Below are 24,662 nucleotides of genomic sequence, written 5' to 3'. Positions count from 1 at the left end.
GATAGGTTTCCATTGGGATGAAAACGGACATTCTCAGTATCCATTTTGAGGGGTATAAATGGTGGATTCTACTGAAGAAATTGTCTGCAAATCATATGAAATGTTGTGTTTTTAAAATGCGTTTGGCTGGGGTGGCACAGTGACGTACTTCTGTGGATGTGAACCCGCACCCCTAAAATGTGCACGGTGTCACAAGCCACCATGACCTCCGCAAACATCATCATAAGAAAACACAACTGGCGACATCAAAAGAAACCATCATGTTGCACCCCAACTATGACTTCACTGCAGAGGGATTGAACAGTCGCTTAAAAACAATGGTGCGACCTCTCAGCCCTCTCTGAGCTAGTCTTGTAATCATGACATTTGAGTTTTGTAATTCACAATGTTGTCTTTAGTGAAAGGAAAACGTGTGCTTTCTGTGTGTGCTGAATGCCAGATGGTTTTTTTCAAAGCATGCAGGAGGACTGTTGACTAGGAAAAAAATAAATAACCCTTCCGAACCTCTCTGTCTCTCTTTCCCTACTTTAGCTCAGGCAGCTTCAGCACCTCCTAAATATTTTCTGTGAAGGGGCACCTGTGGTGCACCATGCAGACTCAGCAGTAAACCTCTTCCAGGGCCCGTGGCTGTGTCGATGACAATATGGGCCACGCACGGTGTCCATCAAGTAGCACCTGAGACAGTTAAGACTCACCTAATCCTCTCACGGGTGTCTGCCAAGAGGACAAAAGGAGGGAGAATGTATAGATGCCAGTTGCATTGTTCATAATGCCCGAAGTGAAGTCCCCAGCGGTCTGAAAACTTAGCCGAAAGAGCTATGAACTCCAGTCATTAGCCACTGCAGGAACAGATGTTTTACAGGAAAACGGTGTGTGCTGGGGCAGAGGCATGTTTTGATTTTGAACATGCACTTGGGCTAACACGTTCTTCCCCACTAATGGAAATCACGTGTAGATGCTCTGCCAGGTCTTCATGGCCATGGCAGACCCCGGATTGTTTTCTCTCTAAGAAAAAAATACATGCTTTGTCAAATGGGATCATGAGTGCAGTTCACGTCCAACCTGGATTTCTCTGGACTCTGTGGAGTTTTGTCTCCTCCAAAGTATTTCTGGAGCAGCCACGAGCTTCGGGCTGGCTGTCTGCAAGGGTGTTCGCTTGAGCTGCCCCTCTGTCTGCTCTGCCAATTATGTGCCACTTTGTCTTGGTGCTGGGATTGCTTTCTTCTGAGAGGGAAATTCCTCTTTCATCAGTATGGATGCACTGTTTTCACACACTGCAAGTGCTGTGTTGCTGTGTCAGTCATCCTATTAGGCCAGTTTCAGAGGAGTAGGGCTGACGAACTAGCTGGGGATTGGCTGCCCAGGGCTGGGAGGGATTTGTCGGGAGGGAGGGCTGCAGCTTTACAGCAACAGAGTTTAGACTGTCTTTGCTTCATCATCTGAAGGCAAAATTTTCCAGATACGGCAGACGACTCTCAGCGTACAATAAACAGGGAATGAGGACTATTTACGTGGAAATTTCTTCCTCATGATGCAGCGGAGAAGCCTGGGCCGCTTGATTCTGCCAGATGTTCCTGGGGTTACTGTAAATGGGAGCGAGAGGCAGAGCTAAACAAGGTAGGAGAATCACCCCCCTCCGCCTGCTTCTTTTTTTTGGTGAATGTTTAAAGAGTTTGCTGCGGTATGCTGCATTCCATGTGTCTTGCTTAGGGAAGCCAGGGAAACCGGATTCCACTAATTCAAATGTAACACTTGCAGGGGACCCTGGAGCTTTACGTAACATTTTGATTTGAGGAAAAAAAGAAATGGCAAAGCTTGAATCTGTGCCGCCTGTTTGGGGTGAGGCACGAAACGAGTTTGCTTTTTTTTTTTTTTTCCTTCCAAAGAACAGATCCACTGATTATTCATCAGAAACCATTTGAATGTTCGAGAGCGTTTTTTATTTTCCTGGTAGAGCAAATTTTCACACGGCTATTAGTGAGCTCCCCAATAAATAAAGTTTACGTTGCTCCTCTGATTCGAAAATAGACTGGTGATTAAGGAAAAAAAAAAAATCCTGGTCCAATCCTCATCGGTGGAGTGGTTAGCCAGAAATATGTCTACTTCTTGGAAATGGGGGAACTACCTGGAGCCACAAAGCCATGGACTTTCAAAAGCGCATTTTTAACAAGCCAGCGAGAGGTAGCTTTTTGACAAGTTTTCGATACTGTAGTGTTCCATGTTTACATTTCTCTTCCTGGCATGTCTGAGTCTTTGTTTCCAGCTTAAAAGTGGAACCATTATATTCAAAAGTAAAGCTGGGTTAATAATGCTTACTGCAATTATCTGATCTTTATGCATTTTTAATGAGAACACACAGCCAGCAGAATAATTTAATGAGGGCAGGCTAGCTTTTAAAGCTGTGTTTTCACTGGGCTGAGCCATATCAACTTTCTCGCCGAGAAGCAGCAGTGAGAAATGATGAAGAAGATTTATTTTTAACACAGTTGGCCCAAGAGAAGGAAAGGATAGATTTGTTAAAGAATTCTTTCTCTCCTTTTCCATTTTCAGTTTCTCCCAGGCAGGAGGAAACTGTGCTTTTTTGTTAGGCCTCAGAAGCATGTGTTTACAATAAATGTGTAACATTTTTAGAATAGTTAGCAAGCACTGAAGCGAGGACAAAAAAATCTGAGTTGTCTAACTACCAGCGCCGACAGTGCTCTTCCAGAATCATCACTGTCCTTTCAGAAGACAAAGGTTAAGTGGGAATCGTGGCTCTTCATTCGGTAATGTGTGCATTTTTGGGAAAATAAAGTACCTAGAGAAAGGGGGAGACCCCCCCATCTTTTAAATAGATGAAGTTTCTCCGGTTAGTCTGCCTGTTTGGTGAGAAGCCGTGGCAGCAGACTCATTCAAATGAGGGCAATGCCACGCAGATCCTTCTCGACCCACTGTTTTTACTTTCAAGGAGACGTGCAGGACACTAGCCCAGAACTTCTGACGTCATCTCCCAACTATTTCTGCTGTGTGTTCTTTTATCCGGGCTCGGGGCGAGGAAGATTTCGTTATGTCTCGGCCAGGAACATTCACCTCCCACTTGGCAGGTCCTGAGTTACGGCTTCATATTTTATCCCTCCTTCCTGGGCCCGACACAGGTCTCCCGCAGAAATGGGGCCTCTCCCCTCTCTTCACCTGCCTCGGGTCTGGCGGGCTGGGGCAGGTTTCCCGCAGGACCCTGGCTGTGCTGGCAGAAGGCGGTGGGGAGCGGAGTGGGGCTCTGCTTCTCACCCCACCTCCCCCAGTGCAGCCGGCACCACCACCTGGACGGACAGTCCTTGAGGCCTCGGTGCCAGGTCCCCCTGGAGCCACTTCTGAGGACCCAGGTTTTGCCAGCAACTTCATGGCCAGTTGTGATGGTGGCAGCAGCTGCTTTTATATAAAGGGCTCCCTGTCCTAGCGCAGAAGGGCCGCAGGAAGGGGGGTGCACCTCGGCAGGCCCTTACACCTGTGTCACAGGTGGCAACCTGGGTCCCTGAGATGGAGTGGGGGTGGGGGAGCCCTGGAATAAGGAGTCTTTGAAGAAGGAACTTCCATTAGAACAGACTGGTGTTCTCGGGAGCCCCCAGTTCTAGTTTGTGTTCCTCCGTGGGTCGCCTGTGTATCCTTGAGCAAGCACCAACCTCAATTTTTCTCTCTGAGTAGTATTCACTAACACTTGCCACACTTTCCCTCAGAATTGTAGCATTTTGAGAGGCCTTGACATTGGACCAAAAAAAAAAAAAAAAAAAAAAAAGTTGTTTGTCTTTGGGCACAAGGAACTATTTAAAGTACAGTAGGATAAAAACTCAGTATTAATGAAACTTGACAAAGGTCTTAGGGTAGTGAGACAGGGAGTCGTAGATGCAAGAGGCTTCGCTCTACTTCATGCTCATGTAGATTTCTTGGGGTGTTTATCCTTCGACCAACACATACAGTTTCCAAGGCCGGCAGAGCCCTGTCGTCTGCACCTTCTCCGTCGGTCTCGACAACATTCTGCAGACCAGACTATTTCAGACACAGGCCGTGTGGGGTCCAAACATTCGGTGCTGTTTTTCTTTGACTTTCCTGTCACATTTGTGAATGTGGAGGAGTGGATACGAGCAAAAATAAAAGGAAAGGAGAAAAATATGCTTGCGAAATATACTGGTTAGGCAGCTTGAGTGGTTAACAGCCTGCCTTCTCTCTGCTAGTTGTTTTAATTTGCTGTTGCTATGGTGAAAACAAATCAATATCACATGGCTACCAGCCAGTCCCGAGCTCAGGGAACGCCATGGAAATTCAAGATCAGGTACTCAAGATTCCGAGCAAGAGGTGGGAGAAGAGGATTTTGATACCGAGCCGAGCCGGAGAGAATCCCTGATAGTGGCCTGACTGGGCTTCATCTTGCATGCGCGTTTGCCTTTCTTCCTGCACTGTCCTGCTGCGAGCAGGAGAAGGTGGAGAGAAAGGCAGACTGATTTGTTTACAATTTCCAGAATGGCAAATATTTGATCAGCATAGAAGTGGCTTGGTGACACTGCCAGGGGGTCACGAAAAGGTGCTGGCACAACCTCGGGGCATGTCATTTGTTGAAAATGGAGTTGGGGGAGCTCTTGATAGCTCCAGGTGCAGCTGCGCGTGAGACCTGGCAGGGCCAGAGACAGTTGCCACCGCCGTGCCTGGCAGAGAAACCTGGCCACCCCGGGGAGCAGGCGGGCAGTGGAGGCCAAGGGTGTTATGGAAGATGGGGAAGGAGGAACAGCAGAGTCAGCAAGTAACCAGGTCTGGGAAGCTGTCGGCCAAAGTCAAGTCAAAAGCGTGGGAGCCTGGAGCAAGACAGGCCAGAGGACAGCCAGTTCTCGTCACAGAATCTGCCCAAGGCCCAGCCTGAAGGCCCAGCCTGGGCAGAGAGGACAGACCGTGGAGAGAGTTTAGGTGCCTGGCCCACGCATTCTTTCGAGAATGGTTAACTGCTCTGGACGGGCACGGAGGCCCACTGCCTGGGGAGCCAGGAACGGGCTGTTTCAGGCTTTGGATTTTCCTAGAAGAGTGAGACAGGAGATGTGGGTTCTAGAAATTAGCTGCAACAACACTAGTTGTTGTTTTCTCCAGTCTTTTTACTCAACTCAGTTTTGGTTTTGTTGTTGTTACTGTTTGTGTAATGTGCACACTGTTAGTTGCGGCTGCAGTAACATTCGTAGTGAGAAGCCAAGCGGGATCAGGGCCTGGGCCCAGCCGCATCGTGGTTTAGTTGAAGCTGGTCCCACCTTGTCTCTGGGGCTGGAGGCAGGTAGGAAGGTGAAGGCCAGAGGGTTTCTTTAGTGAATGCAAGCGGTAGGGCCGATGGACAAGCTTTTGACTGGCCTGCTCCCCTCACATGGCAGAAAAATGGACGCCCCGATTGACCTTTGTGCTCTGACAAAGGGTGCATTGTCTCCAGCCCTGGGTTGGTGTGTTCCATCAATCAGTCAACAAGTGTTTATTAAACACCTCTTGGGTTCCCTGGCATATGCTGTTTGGTCAGGATAAGCCCATTACCGAATAACCTGACTTTGTGTGGATCCAAAACCCACACTTTGTGCGGAGGAAAAACAGGGAGAAAAAATGATGCAAAATTGTAAATTTTAATGTCTTTCATAATAGCTTCACTGGCGAACATTGTTTTAATGTTGTGACCTATCAGACATTACGGAGACAGTCTTGGGAGGGAGGAGAGAGTAGAATAAGAGCAGGAATTTTGAGTTTTTCATATCCCTGTGAACTTTCTTCACCTGCATAAATGCTATTTAAGGAACATACGAAGATGTGAGATGAGCAGTAAACCTATGAGAATGCTACCCGGGAAACCCCAAAATATCAGGCTGCTGAGACCAACCACCCAACCTGGCTAGCTGAGAGTCAGCCCCAGAGTAGCTGGGGAACATGGGCGAATCTTCCTCTAGAAAGCCTTAAACACCCGGCGACAAAAGGAAACCCTAGACCCTCTCCCACTTCTGAGCCTCGGGTGCCGGGAAGCCCTGTGCAATTATCTCCGGGTCCTCATCTCCAGGGAGGAAACCTGATTCCTCACCCAAGGGATTAAACTTTGCCCCCCTCTTTTTTTGCTTAAAAGCAGAATTACTTTTAAAAATCAACTTCCCTTTTTAAACATGTAGTTTTTGTTTGCTTTTGCTTTTGACCCTAGCACCAGAATCAGTGTGTGCTCTCTGGGCACAGCCACACCTGGAGGTAAGGGGACCTCCTCGGGGGGAACTGAGAAAGGACACAGAGGATGAGTCAGTCTTCAGCTCTGGGCCTCGGCAGGCAGATGGGCAGGTTCGCAGGTTTACGAGCATCCAGGGAAAGCTGGTGGCTGTGGAAGGGCTTTGGGGTGGTCAGCCACCTCAGCGCACAGAAGGAGGAGGCAGGATCAGGAAACCCCTCAGGTCCCTGGTCCTAAGCTTTGTAATCCACAATCGCTGGGGAACAAGATACTTACAAACAAGATAAGAATAGGTCAGCACACAAATGTCTTTGGAAGGATAATTAACATATGTATAGCTCCTTCTGTGTTACAAAGGGCTTTCGCAGACATTATCTCAATTAACAGTTCAAACAGAGCTTTAAAAACCAGGCGTCTAAAACTAGAGCACTCCCACCAGGGTGTGCTAGGTCGAATTCCTGGAGGAGGCGAGTTAGAAACTGGATTTTTAAATTTTTAATTCATTTTGTTTTTCAGAGGTTAATTCACTTGCATTTTGAAAAGCAAGAAAAACTTCCAAGTTCCCTGGTGCTTGTGTGCTTGTCACAAGATTCTTTCTTGGACAACAAATGCATTTATAAGTAGATCCTGGGACCACAGGCAGCCTGGCAGGGCTTGACTGGCCTTTGCTTTCACAGCTCCGACGACTCACAAGGCATTGGAGGACAAAACCATTCCTGGCTCCATGCCCGCCCTAGTCCGACCACACAGGAGCCAGGTGACTGTGACTGTGGAAGGCAGGGAGATGCTTCTAGAACATAAAATTCTCTAATGGTTGTACATAGCCTGAAGACTGTGGGGAAAACCAAAGTCAACAATGAAACTAAAATTCAAAGTATTCATTGCCCCTTGAGAGCATCTCACTGCATTCTCTTAAGTCTCCTAAAGGGAGAGAGGAAAAATGAATATTTTCATGGCCTCTGTTATAAGCTAGGTACTTGGCACACACATCTCAGGCAATCCTTAGAAGAAATTCACAGAGTTAATCTTGTCCCCACAAAGTTAGTGTGGGGAGAAGTTCTGAGAGGTCCAGCAACATACCTATGATCTCACAGGTAATACCTGTCAAAACCAGTGTTTAAACTGAGGCCCCCCAGACCCCCAATTTCTGCAGGTAGGCGGCAGTATGTTTTCAGCTAAGCAAGTAAAATTGAGAAATTAAAACTAACTCATTTGCAGAAAGACATAAAAACTCAAAGTGGAAGTAGGAGGTTCATTCTTTTAGAAATCTTAGATTTGCTATGAGTTCACGTGAGATTACATAAATACTAGGTGTAATTAAAATTGTAGAGGCTGAGAAGCATATATCCTTTGAGTTTTTATGCTTAATCTCTTTTTGTGATTAAAGGATTCCCCTTTTGCTCCCCATCTCATAAATTAAATAAAATCTGAATTTGAGAGAGGTTTAAAATTGTGCTAAAAAATTTCATCCACCAAAAAAGTGGAAAAACTAGTCCTCAAATTTTAGGAATCCATGCATGTGATATTTAATGAGATAAAGCAGTCCTGAGATGAAATTACACTGCAGTCTGACTTGGATTTTTCTTGTAATGGATGTTCCATGGTAGAGGAGAACCCAACCCAGGCAATTTTGGGAAGACAGTAATGTTTTTAATTAAGATATTGAATTATTTTAAAAATCTATAAATTTCTGGCATCCTAGATGCAAGCTTCAATTAATCAACTAAAAAGTATTGGTGAAGCAGATATTATATCGATGATTTACTACTTATAATTTTAAATGCTCTGGGAGTTCAGGAAAGTAGAACTTCATTTGGACTGGGGTGGTAAATAAGGCTTCATGGGGAAGCGGATGCTGAATGGCTGTATGTTGTCTAGTTGAATGTTTCTAAAATGGTTTGTCTGCACCCCAAATCTAGGACAAGATCATTCACTAGGTAAGGAAAGGAAATAATTGAACTTACACCATATATATATATTTTAACTCATCTTTTCAAAACATCTGTGTTCATATAAGTTTGATAACGTGTGTAACGTACCAGTGTTGTTCTGCATGTAGAGCATTTGTAAATAACTAGCCTTCTGGTGGCTATACGGTTGACCCTGCTCTGAAGTTTTCTCTGATAAGGGTAAGTGATCAGAATAAGTTTGGAGAGGACAGTAGTCAAAATTAGAGAAAGGAAGAGCATCTCAGAAGGAGGAAGAACATGAAGTGATGTCATGGCCAAAGTAGAAACTTGGCTTTGGAGAATAGAGATGAAATGTTGGGGAGAAGCAGGAAATCAGGTTAAAGGCAATGAGGACAAGTCAGAGGATGGGAGTCCTAAAGAGTCCTGAGGTTAATTTTTGTGGCTATCACATCACATCTAATGCTTTGTAGGATTCAATTTGGGACTTGGAATGGGGTTAGAGGTTAAATTTTTGGTAACAAGCGATGCCACAGACCAGAAAATGTTTGAAATATTCAAGGCATGATGTGGGAAGGAGTTGGATCAGAGTGGCAGTGTGAGGGTAGACAAGAAAGGGCAAATCCAAAATGCATCTTGAGGGGTAAAATAAAAGAAGCCAGTGAGAGCTTACAGAGCCAAACTGACACCGGGGTTCTGGTGGGAGTGTGATAAATGGAACAGAAATAGGGAGTGGGGGACCACAAAGAAAGGAGGTTGGGGGAAGGGGAGAGACCATGAGTTCAGTGTTGGTAGCCATGTTTTTAGCTCATGATGGGACATCTAAGTGGGATGTTCCATGGACATTGGTCAGTGTGGAAATGGAGGGCTAGTTAGACCTCAGGCTGCAAATGTTCACTGAGACACATCCGCCACAGTTGGAGGTGAGGGTGCTCGAGAATCCCAGGAAGAAGGGAGCATGCAGGTGACCAAGGATGAGCCCTGGGAAAAATTATAGGGGCCTGTATGAGAAGAAGAGCTAGCACAAAATAAAAAAAATAAATAAGTAAACAAACAGGGAAATAAATGCCCCCAAAGGAACAAAACTATCAACCAAAAAATGAGTGACCCAGAATGTTCAGCACCATCTCTGCGGTCCCATGGGTGATGGTGCCACCCCTTGTGTCATCCTGCTGCTCAGAGTCTGCCTCTCTGGCATGTGGACTGAGGAGTTCTCTTGGAAGCAAATACTGGTTCACTCTCTCTTTTTTTTAATGTTTTTCTTTCTTTCTTTTTTTTTTTAAAGATCTATTTATTTATACAAGCATGAGATACAGTCAGAAGCATGGGAGGGTGAGAGAATTCACCAGAGCCAGAGCGGGGAGCAGAGCAGGCAGAATGACGAAGTACACTGCTGAGGGGAGCAGCGGGCATGTCAGGAGAGGTCTGAACGCCACTGGTTCACTCTTAATTAGAACCACAGAATAGTGACTGGCTCACAGGGATGATTTAGCTGTATCCTTTACCTATACGCTTGCGGATCTTATTTAGTTGTAGATTCTGACTTAGTAGATGGAGACTGGGGCTCAAGATCCTGCATTTCTAACATACTCCCAGAGGCCGAGAGACTGCTCCTCTGAGGCCTGGAAGCCCACACCAGCTCTGCTGTGATAGTTGCAAATGGCGGCAGCGCGCCGTAACTGGGGTGGTTTTCCAGGAGCGCTCCCTATGACCGGGGCCAGCACTGACCCCCCACAACACAGCTAGCCTTGCCTGGCTGCTGCCACTGAGCTGAGGGTGAACTGACGTTCCATGCGCCACAATGGCTGCTTTCTCCTTGGGCAGACTCAGCACTTCCCCTAGTGATTTGCTCCCTCCCTCCAGGGAGGGCTAGCATGTTTGTTTACTTGTCTGCTCCAGAGCTATTGTTTCCTATGGAGTATGTGTTCTAAATCACCCTTAGGTTCTTTTTACTCTCAACAGTGGTCAAAACTGGAAGCTGTGAGTCTGACGAGCCTCCTTTGGTCCTCACACCCCAAGTAGGTTAGTTCAGGGAACACTGACAAACTCACCATTTCCCTTAAAAAGTCAGTCATACTATTTTCTTCAAAGAATATAAAGAGTATCAACAAAATGGTATATGCAATTAAAATCACGGTGGTTTAAAAATGCTAGTTTTACAGTCTGGTCATATAAATCAAACCATTATTGGAAAAGCTACCTCTTTACAAGAGTAGCTCCAGTGGAATGTCCGGACCTCACCGTGGACAGGCTTACATCTTGCTTTGTGTCCATCTGTCTCCCTCCCCTCCAGGTCTTCCTTTTCCATGACACTCACGTGGCTCTTTCCTAGAGCCAGAGTCTAGCTAAACTGATTTAGAAGAAGCCATCTCTGCCCAGATGCCCATTTAGTCCACACACAGATGGCTGGTATTTTTATACATTTTCAATTTACCAATAATCTTTTAGGAATGAAAGGGAACAAGTGTTTATTGGGTTTATTGAGTGCCTACTAGATGCCAAGCTCTCTGCGGAGAGCTTTATGTGCATCAACTCCGTTAAGCCTTTTTACAAGAAAATGAAACTAGGGAGGCTGAGTTACCTGCCAAGGGGACATGATGACAGGTGACAGCAGAGGATGAGCCCCCAGTTGGTGGTCATCAGTGGTGCTCGCTTGGGGGTTGCCGCATAAGAGGGGTTGCTTTAAAAAGAGGTCCTCAGGCATTTGTATGTGCTGTTAACAGAATTCACTAGTTAAATGGAACACAAACAAGCAATCACAGGCGCACTGTGCAGGCGGGACCTCGGTTTTAGCCAGAAATTCCTCCTCACAAAGGAACTTGGAATGTGGCCAGGGCTGGCTAGAGCCTCTTCTCCATTATTTGTTGTGATTTGTTGGGCCTTATTCCTCCATTTCCAGTAAGCATATGTGTGTGTGTGTATGTGTGTGTGTGTGTGTGTGTGTGTGTGGTGTATGTATAGAAACTTAAAGGCCTTGGTGAGTCTCAACTTAGAGATACCTTAAATAAAGTGCATGTACAAGCACCCATCAGCTACGAGGCTGTTATCTTTTTATTCCTGCTCCCCAATCTCCACCAAGGCACATGGTGTTTCTCTACCTGCTCAAGGATTTCAGTTCCTACTAAGGATCTTCTCCCTGCTCTCCTTGCTGTCTGGCTATCTCCTCTGGGATCTCTCATCTCTGCCAAGGCTATGTCTGGCACCCTACTAAATGGCACAGGTCCACGGCTGGTGTTTCTGGGGTTCTAGTCACACCTGACTCTGAGTGTGGTAGAGTCCCCCTGAGGAAGTCCATCATTTGAACCCCAAAATAATCAGCTTTCTGGCAACCACCACAAAGACCATCCCCTCAGGAAACAAAACAAACCCTATCTCTAGAGTTTCCCTTTTTCTTTTCTTTAAAGTTCCCTGTTGCAAGTAGCTGCAATTAAGAGGAGGGATCAAAGGGACTAGCTGCCTCAGGGCTGCTGGGACCTACTGAGAGCTTTGGACTCTTTAACTCTTGACTTCCCGCGACCAGCTCTCCCAGCTGTGCCTTTGTTCCCCTAGGTGCTCAGATATCAGGACTGTCAGCGCCTCAGAGGGATGTTTCTCAGTGCTGAGATGCAGAGTGCCCCATCTCTCTGAGATCCACTCAACAGACAAAAACCACCACAGAAGATAAAAGTCAGAAGGGACCCCCAAGTTGAAAGGAACGGGAGGGATCTTTTGGCACAAAGCAGGTTCTTTCTTCAGGCCTGGCGAGAGGCTTTGCCCACCTCTGTTGACTGGACAATCTCTACCTCATGACACATACAACCATAAAATTTTCTTATAAAATTCTTCCTGGTACTGAAATGAAATAGGATTCCCTGTGGTCTTCACATCTCAGCCCTTGTTCAGGCCCTTAGTGACCTTAACTAACCCAGTCAAATACCTCTTCAGCAGGCAAGCCCTTTCACATATTTAAAGATAGTAACCAAATTTCCTCTGATGGGAGCAGTTGGCTCCTCCCTTTTCAGGATATAATACTTTCATTTGTGCAACCCAGGACACTGAGTATTTTTGACAGCTGTGTCACAGTGTGGACCCACATCACTATAACACTTAAACCTTGAGCCCCCTGTTTGGAGAAAGAGAGAGGAATCTTCTTTTGTCCTCAGCTCTATTCAGGCCTGTGCATGGTGGAGAAAAGCTGATAGATGGAGGTGAGGTGGGGAGAGGGACACAGAATCTTCCCCAAAGGCATGGATAGCTTTAAAATTGTCTTCAGTCTCAACAGTAGATTCTAGGTAACTCCAGAAATAATTCCCAGATGCTGGGCATTGCCTTGCAAAACTATCAGTAGGGCATCATCGATCGATTGGTAGGTAGGTAGGTAGGTAGATCAGTTCCATAGAGAGAGACATGACAAACAATAGGTAAGAGAAATAGGTGATAGATAATGTTTGTATATCTATATATATGTGTGTAGTGTATATAGGTAGTTTTATAGATTAATATATACAGATGTACATAGATGCATATCGATTTAGATTAATACAGATCGTTATATAGAATAATATTGCCTATAGATACAGACAGAGGTAGGTAGAGATTTACATATATATATATATATACACCTATAGATCGAGACGTAGGTAGGTAGATAACCTCCACACAGGCAGTTTTCAGAGATAAAATACATGTTTTGGGTTTCCTTTTTGGCTTAACAAAATGGCGATCATGTTAGCAGTAGCTCTGTGTCCTCTCCTGGGTGTCTCTGTGGCTCTCAGCATAGTCCCCAGCAGCTGAGAGGCACATTCCGCCACCAGTCGATGCCAAGGTCACCGAAGGAACTAATTAATCCTAGCTCCAGTCAGCAGCAGGCTGCAACACCTACCCTCTGTTCTCCGAGAGGAGAGGGAGAAACCAGGAAAGGTTTTCTCCCCCAGCTCCGCCCAGGCCTGCTCAGGGACAACCTGAACAAACAAAGAGAGGGGGCAGGAGGGCTAGTAAACCATTTCCCCAACTAGCTGGCCAGGTTTTCATCTAGAAAAAGCCTGCTCTAATGCATTCAAACATGAGTTGAGACAAACCCTCTAGTTTTACGTAGGAAAATTCCCTGGTTGATATTTAACCTAAAGATCCCCGGGGCCCTACATTGTCACAAGCCCTGACTTTTTTTTTTTTTCCCTTTACCACTAGTTTTACTAACGTCCTGGAAACCTAGCCAGTGCTCTGGAATACTGAAATTTTGCCCTTTATATTAAAACTACAAATTTTGTAGTTGTCCACCAAGGAGTATACATTCCTATCCCCTCCCTGCCAACCTTGGGTAAAATTGATGGTGTATAAACCAGACCACACTAAATAATTGATCAGAAAAACATTTGAGAAGAGTGATTATTTTTGGAAACATTGACAGCCAATAAGCCAACATGTGAAGCTGGAGAACGTGGCCACTTAAAACACCGGGGATACGAGAGTTAATGTTAGTCCCTCTTAATCTAACACAAGTTGGGTCTTGAGTTAATTGTTCTGCAGCTGCGGATTTTTATTTGAGGATCTGATCCCTTCCTTCGAGCTCGGAAGCCATGGAAGAGCACCCACATGACCGGTCTGCTTTGTCAGAACCACAGGGGAGCCTCTCTCAGAGCTCATGGTTGCCCTGGCGTGGTAGCTCACTGCTTTCACATCTCAGCCTGGGGTTCCTCCCTGGGTCGCACCCCCACCCCAAGCTGCTAAGCAGAAGGGGCATCGGCATGGGAGTTAGTTTCCCATTACAGTTTGGCAGAACACAGCACATCCTGGAGTTAGGTTTGTGACACACTCCATCATGCTCACTGGTTAAAAACAGAAGAAAAAAAATCAAAACCATATGTGCAATCCAACATCAGACTTCTGGTGAGCATTTCGCCATTAAAGAATAAGCATTGACCTATCCAGATATCTGCAAGCTTTGGGAGCAGGAGCCGGCCTGCTCGGCCGAGGATGAGGCAGGTAGGGGTGGGGGGCGGGGAGATGCTGTTTGCTTCCTTTCTCAAAATGGCACGCTGCTGGAATCCTTCCAGCTCCTAATGGGGGAAGCAGCACAAGACTGCATTTACTGACTGACTTCCCTCCTTCGCAAATTCCTCTTCCCCTCACATTTTCAGGATTGAAAATTAGAAACACTTTTCTCCTACACACAAAATTACTCTTTCTCACACACTTTATCCCCCTGCTTTGAAATGACAATTGCTACCAGAAAAGGCTTTTGTAAGAAGGCAGGCTCCCCTGGCCAGGACAGTCAAAGGGTTAATTTAAAACGTAGCCAACTAGTTAGATGCAGTAGCTGGGCAGGGAGAGGCTTGGGGCCAAGGTGGCCTCTGAACCGGAAACCTGGGGTTTCCAGGGTCCTGCTAATAGGTTGTTTCTCAGTCTGCCTGTGGGTTCCATGACCGGGTTCACTTTGAGAAAATCCAGTGAGCCGGACACATAGGATTTGTGTTCTTCTCTAGCCTCAATACAGCCATTAAAACGTAGCTGGTGACCTGGCACTGTCTATTTTAAGGTAAAGGGAAAATCGGGCAGGAGGCACTCCTGTTTCCTTCCTTTGTCCCCACTCACTCCTTCCCCCAATTGTTTTGCTCCTGACCTTCTGGTCTCCATTGGGGGACTCCATTCCCCCTGATAAGGGGGACCGTGACGGGTCATGTCATCCTCCCGTGGGCCAATGGAAAGTTGGGACTTCAGACTCGAAAGGAAATCATCAGTGATAACAATAATAATAAATATATTTATTTATATTTATAATAAATATTTGTATTTATAATAAATATTTATATTTATTATATTTATTTATATTTATAACAATATAAATATAATTATATATATTTATAATAAAACATAAATAACAACAACAATAATAATAATGGTGTACAATAATACCTCCTTTTCTCTCCCTACTTTTATGTTTTCTGTAAGCACATGGAAGTTTTCCCTTCAGATGATGTTTTTTCTACTTGACAATCAAGACTAGCGGAAGGAACACTCTGGGCACCATACTGGCTGGTGCCCTCTGCCCTTTCCTGCTGTGAAACCCTAGGTTTATGGTTGTGCATGTAAGTCAAGGGAGGGCAGCTGTCCAAAATAATAAGCAAATAAGGAAGGTTAGGGATGGCAAGAATCAAGAGCTGCGGGTCATCGAAATCAACCTGAACCCAGGCTCTGCTACTTGGGATGAACGAAACCTACCTGATTGCTTGGAGCTTTGATTTCCTGCTTAGCACACACAAGATGATCTAGAACTCTCAAGTTCCTTGGATATTTGGCAAAACAATGTTCTGGAAATGCCCGGCACACAGTGAGAGCCCTATGTTCCTGGGCGGGGGAGGGGAGGGTGTGTTCACTGTTAATTTAATTGTTACCTGCACTGCCAGGGTAAACACCTACTTAGCAAAGTTTACTTGGGGACAGAAACATTTGCAGAAAAGTATGCAGAGAAAGGTCGTGGTTTTAGCGTCGTTTCCTTTCCTCTCTTGGAATTGATGCCCTGGCATGATAGATCAAATATACAAATAAATCACAACAGTGGAGGTAATCCATGCCACAAGGGATGTCTGAGGTGCCCTGTTGATAATTCCTGTTCTCCAGGTGACCAGGAAAGGCTTCCTGGAAAAGAAAGCCTCTGACGTGTCTGTGAAGGAAGAGTCATTCTGCAATGCTGTTGTAGGGCCAGGACTGGAAGGACACAGTGCAGGTTTTCTGACCTCATGCAGACCAGGTAAAGGAGGAGTCAGAGTCCTCAGTGGTTTTTTGCAGGTCTTTTATTGGGGTTACCAGGTACACAGCAGGCAGAGGTGCTGGGGGGCCGGGAGGCTTGCAGGCCTCCCAGCCCCCAGCAAGTCTTCACTCTATCAGGGCTCTCCGGTGATCTCGGCTTCTCTTTTGGCTTCTGCCACTTCTTTCTCGGCTTCTACTGGCGTCCCTGTGACGCCGCCCTTAAAAGCCCCATCTCAGCCCAGGTGAATCCCATCTACCTATGCCCACACCCTACTCCAGGTGCCGCCATCAGGCATGCATTCAGGACCACAAGGATCCATCATCTCTCCTGATGGCGGGAGGGCAGAAAAGCTTGACATTTTCCCTTACTCTACAGCTGTGCTCTAGGGAAGCCCCCATTTTGGTTTCTCTGGAGCATGGGGTGGAGTATGGGGGGGGCACAGCTGCAGAGCTTGGCATGGACTAGACTGTGGAAGATCCTGAATGCCAAGCTGTGGATTTTGAACTTTATTGCAAGGGCAGCAGAGTCACCGAGCACTTGTGCGCAGGTGAGAAATGAGGTCAGATACTGCTTTGGGGAGATGCCGCTGTGAGCACGGGAAGCGCAGAGAACTCGGGCGCTCAGGAAGTCATGAAGCACAAGCTGCGCTAGTGGCCATAGGACCAGGCAGGAGGTGAGGCATCAACTTCCAAGGAGCATGGGCAGGACTTCCTGAAGCCAGGATGTAGGGTAAGGAAAAATGTCAGGCTTTTCTGCCCTCCTGCCATCAGGCTAGATGATGGATCCTTGCGGGCCTGATGCATGCCTGATGGCGGCACCTGGAGTAGGGTGTGGGCATAGGGAGGTGGGATTCACCTGGGCTAAGACCTGTGCTTTTTAAGGGCGGCGTCACGGGCATGCCAGCAGCAGCAGAAAAAACCAGAGAGAAGCAGAGAAGGCCGGAGAGCCCAGATAGAGTGAAGACTTGCTGGGGGCTGGGAGGCCTGCCTGCTGTGTACTGGGTAAATCCCAATAAAACACCTGCAAAAACTACTGAGGACTCTGACTCCTCCTTCACCCGGTCTGCTGGATGAGAAAACCTGCCCTGTGCCCATGTCCTGCCCCTACACAGGGGAAAGGGAGGGAGTCCAAGAGGTCCTCAGACCATAAAAGCAGAAACAGCGCTGGTGCCAGTGACAGAAACCCGCAGAGGGGGGCGGGGAGATAATGTAATTGGTTTGCACCATGAGATGGTTGCGGAGAGGTTGGAATGTCCTCCTGGAAGTGCACGTCTGGGCTTCGGTAGGGTTCAAAGCTAGAAGTATATTTGAGACTTATCCCCAGAGGAGAGGCATTTGAAATCATTATAGAAGTTGAGCTACATAAAAAGTGAATGTGAACTAGAAAATGGTTGATGGCACAGTCATGGGGGATTCCTGACATGTAAGGGGATTTCCTTGGCGTACTTCCCTGGGATGGAGACCCCGGGTGAGGAGCATTTCAGAGAGGGCAGGTGATCCTTGGGGCAGGAGTATTGGCCTTGGGACCTCTCTCGATGCTTCTGCATCTATAAGAAAGGAGTCCATGGAAGTCAAGTCCATGTAAGTAAGTCGTGTCATTCATTATATCCTAGAAATAATGCTGATTGGTGGCATAACATGGATCTGTATTTGGGTTTTCTGGAGCCAGGTGATAATGGGTAATAATGCCAAATCCTAAAAAAAGTTCCGGGAAGACAAGCCTAGACCCACGATGTGTGGTAGTGAAGATGGCATCATAATGACCATGGTGACACTTGGGAGTGGTGACTGGCAAGGTGAAGGGCCGGGTGCAAATGTTTAGGGAGGGAGGTGTGGAATATTCAGGCCCCAGGAGGGCTGGAGGTACCGCAGAGAGGAAGCAGGGTTAAGGTAAGATTGGGTCAGCTGGGCTGATAGCTGGCATCTGGTGTAGTTTTTGTCTGGAGGCGGCCACAGGGGATGGTGGGCTGTGACCACTGGAGAAAAGGTTTCTGAAAATTTGTAGCAGCAGGTCTGATGCTGCTCTAACAGGAAAGGTGGAAAATGTCAGATAAATTGGAAGGAAGGTAGAAAACTGAGGTCTAAATGCTTCTCCAAGGAGCTTCCAAAGGCCTGGAAATGCCCTGCACACAGTAAGAGCCCTGTGTTGCTGGAAGTGACATGCCCCTTTCAATGGTCAGTAGGGGGAGAGGCCCACAAACTGCATCTGTTCCTCATTAATTAAAGATGAGCTTTGGATCATTCTAGGCCTAACTAGAATACAGTGACCGCTGCTTCCTTCTAAAGTGCTGTGTCATTGTGTTATTTGTTGCACCTTTGCTGTTTTGTCACTTCCCTTGGGTTTTTTTTCTTCTCACTGCGTTCAGCCCACAGGTAACTCTTGAGCCTCGTACTTTTCTCCCAAACAACAAAATCTGCCAACATAGATGTCACACATGGAAGAGTGTTAAGCTCTCCTTATCATAGCCATCCACATACATTTTAAACTTGAGCCAATGCCTGGTAAGTAGTAGATGCTCAATAAATGTGGAATGCAAATGCATCATTAAAGTGCCATTATTGAGACAGGCACTTCTGTAGATGATTATTAGCAATGATTCATGCTTAAAGAAATCCATAGTCCATCACCCCCTAAAATACACCCAGAAGTTTCCATTACACGTGAAAAGAGACAACAGTCTCTCCCTCACCCTAGGAATGGCACACATGTCGGTGAAGTTGTACTTTTGTGCTAAAGAGAAATCAGCTTAACCTAACCCCTTCCCCTGGCCTTTTTTTTTTTTTTTTCTTTCTTTCAATTTTAACTTCAGAGCTGTTTGGCTGCTAGAAGTAATGGCCAGAGAGACAGTGGGCAAAATCCATAAACTTGGGAGCTATCTGGAACATCCTAACTTTAAAAATAACTTTTAGTTGCTTAAAAAGGACAGATACTTCTGGTTATGTTTGGCTGCACATAAAGGACAGTGGATCTTACAGAATGGATTGGCCTCTTTACTCACACTTGGAGGCCACTTGAAAATTAAGTGAAACACGGGCAGAGTGAGCTTCTGGAACCATTGGGACAAGTCATGTTTCTCTACTGCATTCACTTCCCACCCCACCCAACTCTAAGTCCAGGAGAAGAAAGAAGTTGTATTTTCTTTCTGAGCTCACGTCAAAAGCCTTTACCAATGACTTCAAATGCCGGTTTTGTTGGAGCACGAACTTTGAGGGAGCTTGTTAAAGAGACAGATGACAGCCCCTTAAATTCTGACTTGGGACATCCGGGGTGGGGCCCAGGAATCCACATTCATTGCAAGGACATATAGTGATTTGAACATAGATGATTTACGGACCTCTTGGCACAGGGGTTAAGACACCACATTCCTCCATTCAGATCCCAGCTCTGCCACAGAGGACATGGGACTTCAGGCAGATTTCACAATGTACTTGAATCTAAGTTTTCTCATCTTTAAAATTAGGGTAATGGTACCCACTTCTCTGGCTGATGATTTGAATTAAATAAGATCACATAAGGAAATGTCTGTGTTATATAAAATAAGTATTTGGTGCATAACACGTAGGATATATTTCTCACAGTGAGCATGGAGATCTTGGTGGAATAATTCCCAGTTAAAGCCACAGGCCCTCTAAACAATCCCAGAAAGAGCAGGGATTATTTCTGCAATTTCTAAAAGTCTGTTTTCACTCACCATGATGTTGTTTTGCAGCAAAATCTGCAAGAAAGTTTTATATTCTACCAAAAAAATTTATGCCAGACTTTTGGAAGAACTTTTTTAATTTTTTAAGGATGGGAAGATACTGGAGCATGTTACCCCAGAGTAAAGGAATGAGGACAGGGCCACCTTTGAAAAGTTTCGCACAGTGCACGTGTGAAAATGGAACACTTGACCCAGCTCTGTGATAGCTCATGCCTTAAGCTGTCTTGGCACAGATCGAATTGGTTCTGTCCCCTGTTTTTAGGTCATTTAAACAGATGGTAACTGCCTCACATTGGGGCCAAACTCCTGAACTTCATTTTTGGAAATGAATGAATGAATGAATGAATGAGTGGGTTTCCTCTGAGGCAAGAAACACTCCTGACATCTGCCAGTTCATTCTGCTCTTCTGATCCCTGAGGAAGACTGACCCCTTTGTTGCTCAGAAAATAAATAAGCAAGGATTGCTCCAAGGTGTTTCCTGCAGCCGCACACTCCTTCCTTCCTGGAGGCGGTGACTCAGTTGCCCGTGCAGGGGAGTCAGAATCGCATGTCCTTTCTCCCCCACCCAGATCCCATCAACAGCAGAGACACTTTCACAAGTTAGGTGCTGCTGGTACTTCATGAGATTTAGGTCACACACACACAAGAGGAAAGAAGTGTGGCACCAAGTCCATTTGATCCAGGGAGAAATCAGAACAGAATGTGAAAAATAAATTCAAAACTCAGGGAGGGAAGGCAAAGAGAAATTCAGGATACTCTGAGGCAGAAAAGTCTCAGTTTCTGCTTTCCATTGAGAAAGGTTTCCAAATCGAAGTATATCTGCAAATCTTCAAGTCCATTGTGAATCATTTTCAAAAGGCTCATTCCCTCCATTCAGAAAGTATTGATTAAAATCCAAGAGCGTGCCTGGTGCGCTGGTGCTGCTCAAAGCAAGCAAAGCAAAGACGGTCACAGTGATTGCACTGAAGTGCTAAAACACACATGTGCACAGGTATCTTACACGCCGGCGCTCACGCACACGTGGGCTCACGCAGAGAACCCAGAGGCTCACCCGGTCTGGATCGAAACCTCAGACGCCCAGTGCTTGATCTAAGGGAGGTGGGAGGGCGAAGTCATCAGACTTAGGCCAGCTGGGCCTGACTCCAGTTGGACTGGATTTTGAGTTGAGAAGGATGCCTGGCTTGAGATAAGCGCCAGGGAGAGCGGAAGACATGTCCTCTCAAAGGAAACCATTCAAACAAAAGGCAATAGGAGGAAATGAGCTGTTATTGTGTGCACACATGGGGTTCCACGGGGAGGAAATTGCCTGATTCAGGACACTTCCGACGCCTCCTGAAGCTACAAGGACAGGGAGGGCCTGTGTTCCCGCAACCTGGAGAAGGTGTCTTCCTCGCCCAGGGTTGGCGCAGGGACGTGGCGTTCAGAGCGACTCTTCATCTTCCTGACTCCAGAAACTTTGATGACAAGATATGGCCTTGGGACCCTGAAGGCCAATTCCTTATGCCCTTTCCTGTGCTTGGGATGTCTGGGCCGGGGGGGAAGCAGAGAGCAGGCACTAGGTGCAAATATTTTAATCTCTTTATGTGTAAAGCTCATGGATTCCTCAGGATCCACCAGCCACCGAGACACGGCCCAGCCAGGCAGGACCGCCTCTCAGCAGGGCCTCTGCCCATGGGGATGAAGCCCTTTCATAGGATCTGAGGGGCTTTGCAGCCAAGCCCCGCCGCTAGGCAGCAGTGCCACGTGCACCAGATGTGAGAGCAGTGGACAGCGGTAGCTACCTGCTGTCTTCTACCCCAAACCCCATCTTGACTGAGTTTCTGATTTTGCGGGGTATGCCCAGTGCCTGCCTGGTACTGTGGGCCCTATGGGGACCACAGAGGAGCATTTAGCTCCAGTAAACAGGAGAGATAAGAATTTCCCGGGTTGCTAGAGCCCCTGGGATGGGGGTGGGGGTGACTATGAGTTGTTAAAAGAGCTTGAAAAGAACAGGACTTTTTTCTCCTTTGTGTTGCTTGATTGACAGCTTAAGTACAGTGAAGCCTGGATCTGGGGGGATACTACTGTAAGTGGCACATATTATAGACTCATTTTCTACTGATTTCATCCTCTGAGAGTGGCACTGGCTGGTAGAAGGAAAAATGAAGGACTGAGTAGGGTGCCATGCTCAATGCATGGGTCAGTCCCCCTGACAACCCTCAGCCCCCCCAAACCCTGGCTGATCAGCCCCCTAACCCCTGGCTGAGTGAAGGCTCCTGAGGAGGAAGCACCATCTTGTGCTCTGCTTCGGCCTGGGCTGGGAGCACTGGCCTGACCTCAAGCTGACCATCAGTCACACTCTCCTCCATCCTACCCCAGCTCATAGTCTGCGCAGTGGCCAGAGGGAAGCGTGACTGTGGATGTAGATGAGAAGGCTGGGTCACAGGACCAAGCTCCCTGAATGTATCAGTTTCCACTATAGTTTAAGAAGATGGAAATTTCAGTTTATTCTGGAGGATAAAAAATTAAGGATCTTGAATTTTCTTATGGGCTGCTCTTGGATTGTTCATTTAGTCACTTAGTCAATCAACAAACTCCAGGTGAGCACCCATATGCTATTCTAGGTGCTGAGCTGGAAAGATGACTGAGCCTGGGACTGGGCTCAGTCAGCTCATGTTCTTGCCAAAACACAGCAGCAGCAAAGTGCACTTCCAGGACTTGGGGACTAAAAATGAGGGGGCACGGTGGTCAGGGAGGGAGAGAGTGGCCCTCTGGAGCAGTGGGGTGGGGGACAGTGCTGGGAATTTCTAGTCAGGACGTTTGAACTGGGCTTCAGAGGAAGCAGCAAATGATAGCAAGCAAAGAAAGGGGAGACCTGTCACAATATCCTTCTAATTAACATGCTTCTAATTAGGGGCTCTGAGACTTATCAAGTCTCATCTATAAACTGAAACTAATAGGCAGTTAGATAGTTGGTTTGGGTTTTTTTTTAATTTTGTTTTGGGGTTTTTTTTGGTTCTTTTTTTTTGGCTTCTTTCCTCCTTACCCTTCAAGGGAAAAACACATGAAGTAAGAGTTAATTTGCCAGCAAATAGCATAATGTGGATGCACAGAAATAAGTCTGGATAACTGAGATTTTATCCTGCAGAAGAGAGATCTTACTTTAACATTTATCAGAAGCACCAGGAAAAGAGGAGGCAGGGTAAAAGTTGGGTCCAGATTCCTGCTTGTTCCCCTTACACCTCCGTCAGTCACACTTCAAAAAGTCCAGGAAAGGAACCCCACCCTCTTGTAGGCCAGCCCACTGGGTGGATGGTCTAAAAATGATGAATAAAATAACAATTCCTCTCACATGACCCTGGAGAGTGGTGGTTTCAAAATTCCTCAGAGTTTAAAGGCCAATTTACAGGATTAGGTCATAGAAATGCTTGTAAAATTCCAGTGTGATTCTTTAGTTATGTTTAGCTTATTTCAAAGATTACCCCACACCCGAAGAAAAACCCTGCTGGTGATATGGGCCATGAATGCAGGTTTGCTTACATTTCAAACATCATGAGTTTCTTAGGAGTCCGCAGTCAACACAGGCTGTAATTCCGCCAGCCACAAATGGACAGATATGGAGAGAAAACATGCCAGCGGGCCTGGTGGGCCTAGGATCTAAGAAAAATATGGAAACTTAAACACAGGCAAGTCAACTTATACTCAGGACGATGACCCCACCAAATGTTGAAGCTCACCGAGAAACCTCGGGACTTGGCCTTTTTCATGTATTAACGGGGTTTTTGTGTGTTTCTTTAACAATGTAGACCTACTGATAACGTGCCTTGTTCCTCCTTGACTTCGTAATCTCTTTCTTTGCCACAAATATAATGGCCTGTTTGTTTTGCTGCCGATGTGCGCTGACCGAAGAATCGGACATTTGTTTCCCAGCGCTTGTTTTGAAGAAATCAGTTCTGGGTACATCTTTACACTGCCCATAAAAACAGAGGCTTATCTGGGTAAAAGATACCCCAGGTCTGCACTGGGGTCAGCTTCCACTTCTGCACTACTATAGTAAATGAACTTGAAATATAATAAAACTTCATTTCAATCTAATTACTGAAGAGCCTGAATTATAGACTATTCATAAGGATGTACACGTTTATTAATTATAGTGACATACAGCAATTTGAACTGGCCAGGAGTATTTTATCTAATAATGGCTCCTAAGAAGTTCTTATTAATGAAGAGATAAGAATGATTTATAAGTGGTATTACAGGTATTTATATTCAGATGAATGGTAATGGAGTGCTGGAGAAGTTTGGTCTCCTAAGTAGGGTAAATATTCCCATTAGAATTATGTTAAGATTGTTAATTTATTCAACGAGGACACTCCCTTTTTTTTTTTCAAAAGTAGTTCAGAGCTAACCTTTAGCCTAGTCTGAGGGTGGTTTCAACCCACAGGGAACTCAGATCAGTTGGAGGTGGCTGACTGCCTGGAATCATGTTTTGAGAGATTTTTTTGAGTGCCAAGTAGAGAGTCATAAGGGTTAAGGATGGCGATTGATGAGTTATGCCTGCCATGGGCTAGAAAGGAGGGAAGGGGTCCTGAGTGGCATCCAATTGCTACCCTTGGCTAGGGCCTTCCAAGGTGCTACAAAGTTGGGCTTCTCGAAAAGGCCATCTCTTGAACAGACTGCAAAATGATAGTAACTTTGGGAGGCTGGTGACAGTTTCTAAGTGTCTCTGAAATCCAGCCACTGAAGGCTCTTCTAGAATGGTAGTTGCATTGATGGATCCTAATCCACTTAAACCCTCAGTGAGAAAACGAAGTTGAATTTGCTAAGTGTAGCCAAGTAAAATGCATCTTTATATTTACTAAGTCTGAGGAACAAAATTATTTTATAACTATTCTTTCTTCTGCTGTGTGATGGGGGGAGGGGTAGACAGGAGAAAGAGTCGTTGTGCTGGAGGAAGCCCTTTGAAATGGCATTTTGACATTTTGTGTTAATTTAAGATATTGTCATTATTTTTGCCATTTTTGAAAGAAACTGAATAAGTGCTTATTTCCTGCCACTACAACAACTCAAGTTTAGAGCCAGGTCTACATAGCAGCATAATTTCCTTTCATTTCTCAGTTAAATAAAAGGTAATAAATAGGACAGAGGAAG

The 24,662-nt window shown here is 46.0% G+C and overlaps 1 protein-coding gene across 5 annotated transcripts in view; it reads left to right on the top strand.

Annotated features, from left to right (window-relative positions):
• The first annotated feature begins 1,394 nt into the window (after nucleotides 1–1,394).
• Nucleotides 1,395–24,662, top strand: part of MBNL2 (muscleblind like splicing regulator 2) — a 152,737-nt gene continuing 129,469 nt past the window's right edge. For all 5 annotated transcript variants that reach the window (XM_037528777.2, XM_037528775.2, XM_037528778.2 and 2 more), the window contains exon 1: nucleotides 1,395–1,617. The gene's annotated coding sequence lies outside the window, so the exon portion shown is untranslated. The remainder of the gene's footprint in view (nucleotides 1,618–24,662) is intronic.

Source organism: Talpa occidentalis, unplaced genomic scaffold (genome assembly GCF_014898055.3).
Source record: "Talpa occidentalis isolate TD23 unplaced genomic scaffold, MPIMG_talOcc4v2.1 talOcc4.5, whole genome shotgun sequence".
In the NCBI taxonomy this organism is placed as follows: domain Eukaryota; kingdom Metazoa; phylum Chordata; class Mammalia; order Eulipotyphla; family Talpidae; genus Talpa; species Talpa occidentalis.
Note: the sequence above shows the minus strand (reverse complement) of the source record. Positions and strands in the feature narration are given on the sequence as shown.